The sequence below is a fragment of the Arachis ipaensis genome, chromosome B9 (genome assembly GCF_059453495.1).
Source record: "Arachis ipaensis isolate K30076 ecotype BB chromosome B9, ASM5945349v1, whole genome shotgun sequence".
Lineage (NCBI taxonomy): Eukaryota > Viridiplantae > Streptophyta > Magnoliopsida > Fabales > Fabaceae > Arachis > Arachis ipaensis.
This window is the reverse complement of record NC_142444.1, coordinates 28,827,185-28,829,844: the sequence shown is the minus strand read 5'-3', so window position 1 is coordinate 28,829,844 and position 2,660 is coordinate 28,827,185. Positions and strand designations below refer to the sequence as shown.

Genomic DNA, 2,660 nt, shown 5'->3' with positions numbered 1-2,660 from the left:
AAGCTTAGAGTGGATGTTCAGACCTTCAGACAGAAGGAAGGTGAATCCATCTATGAAGCTTGGGAAAGATACAAGCAGCTGACCAAAAAGTGTCCTTCTGACATGCTTTCAGAATGGACCATCCTGGATATATTCTATGATGGTTTATCTGAGCTATCAAAGATGTCATTGGATACTGCAGGTGGATCCATTCACCTAAAGAAAACGCCTGAAGAAGCTCAAGAACTCATTGACATGGTTGCTAATAACCAGTTCATGTACACTTCTGAGAGGAATCCTGTGAATAATGGGATGCCTATGAAGAAGGGAGTTCTTGAAATTGATACTCTGAATGCCATATTGGCTCAGAACAAAATATTGACTCAGCAAGTCAATATGATTTCTCAGAGTCTGAATGGAATGCAAGCTGCATCCAACAATACTCAAGAGGCATCTTCTGAAGAAGAAGCTTATGATCCTGAGAACCCTGCAATAGCAGAGGTGAATTACTTAGGTGAACCTTATGGAAACACCTATAATCCATCATGGAGAAATCATCTAAATCTCTCATGGAAGGATCAGCAAAAGCCTCAACAAGGCTTTAATAATGGTGGAAGAAACAGGTTTAACAATAATAAACCTTTTCCATCATCCACTTAGCAACAGACAGAGAACTCTAAACAAAATACCTCTAATTTAGCAAACTTAGTCTCTGATCTGTCCAAGGCCACTGTAAGTTTCATGAATGAAACAAGGTCTTTCATTAGAAATTTGGAAGCACAAGTGGGCCAGCTGAGTAAAAGGATCACTGAAATCCCTCCTAGTACTCTCCCAAGCAATACAGAAGAAAATCCAAAAGGAGAGTGCAAGGCCATTGAATTGATCACCATGGCCGAACCTGTAAGGGAAGGAGAGGACGTGAATCCCAAAGAGGAAGACCTCCTGGGACGTCCAGTGATCAATAAGGAGCTTTCCTCTGAGGAATCAAAGGAATCAGAGACTCATTTAGAGACCAAAGAGATTCCATTGAACCTCCTTATGCCATTCATGAGCTCTGATGAGTATTCCTCTTCTGAAGAGAATGAGAATGTTATTGAAGAGCAAGCTGCCAAGTTCCTTGGTGCAATCATGAAGCTGAATGCCAAACTATTTGGCATTGAAACTTGGGAAGATGAACCTCCCTTGTTCACCAATGAACTAAGTGATCTGGATCAACTGACATTGCCTCAGAAGAAACAGGATCCTGGAAAGTTCTTAATACCTTGTACCATAGGCACCATGATCTTTAAGGCTATGTGTGACCTTTGTTCAGGGATAAACCTCATGCCCCTCTCTGTAATAGAGAAACTGGGAATCTTTGGGGTGCAAGCTACTAAAATCTCATTAGAGATGGCAGACAATTCAAGAAAACAGGCTTATGGACAAGTAGAGGACGTGTTAGTAAAGGTTGAAGGCCTTTACATCCCTACTGATTTCATAGTCCTAGATACTGGGAAGGATGAGGATGAATCCATCATCCTAGGAAGACCTTTCCTAGCCACAGCAAGAGCTGTGATTGATGTGGACAAAGGAGAATTGATCCTTCAAATAAATAAGGACAACCTTGTGTTTACAACTCAAGGATCTCTCTCTGCATCCATAGAGAGGAAGCATAAAGAGCTTCTCTCAAAGCAGAGTCAAACAAAGCCCCCACAGTCAAACTCTAAGTTTGGTATTGGGAGGCCACAACCAAACTCTAAGTTTGGTGTCAAACCCCCATATCCAAACTCTAAGTCTGGTGTTGGGAGGTCTCAACAAAGCTCTGCACATCTGTGAGGCTCCATGAGATCCCACTGTCAAGCTATTGAAATTAAAGAAGCGCTTGTTGGGAGGCAACCCAATGTTTATTTATCTAATTTTCATTGTTTTTCATATTTTATTAGGTTCATGATCATGTGGAGTCACAAAATAAATCAAAAAAATTGAAAACAGAATCAAAAACAGCAGAAAAAAAATCACACCCTGGAGGAAGACCTTACTGGCGTTTAAACGCCAGTAAGAAGCATGTTTTGGGCATTCAACGCCAGAACAGAGCATGGTTCTGGCGCTGAACGCCAGAAATGCACCCTGGAGAAGAGCTGGCACTGAACGCCCAGAACAAGCATGGTTCTGGCGTTCAACGCCAGAAATGGGCAACAAATGGGCGTTCAACGCCCAGAACAAGCACCAATCTGGCGCTGAACGCCCAGAGTTGTGTGCAAGGACATTTTGCATGCCCAATCTGGTGCAAGGTTGTAAATCCTTGAACACCTCAGGATCTGTGGACCCCACAGGATCTTCACCTACCTCCACTCACTTCTTCTCACCCCTCTTTCACACAATCCCATAAACACTCTTCCCCAAAACTCTTCACCAATCACCTCAATCTCCCTTCCCTATCACCACTTCACCACTCACATCCATCCACTCTTCCCCATAAACCTACCTCATAAACTCCACCTACCTTCAAAATTCAAAATCAATTTCCCACCCAAACCCACCCTATATGGCCGAACCTTACCCCCCCTCCCTTCCCTATATAAAGCCCTCCATTCTTCCTCATTTTCACACAACACAAACCTCTCTTCCCCTTCCTGGCCGAATACACCTCTCCCTCCTCTCCTCCATATTCTTTTCTTCTTCTTCATCTATTCTTTCTTCTC

General features: G+C 43.0%; 1 non-coding gene across 1 annotated transcript; it reads right to left on the bottom strand.

Moving 5' to 3' along the window:
• LOC148544125 (small nucleolar RNA R71) lies at positions 1-108 on the bottom strand. Its single transcript, XR_015901412.1, has one exon. It is a non-coding gene; the product is annotated as a small nucleolar RNA R71 (small nucleolar RNA).
• Between the last annotated feature and the right edge of the window lie 2,552 nt (positions 109-2,660).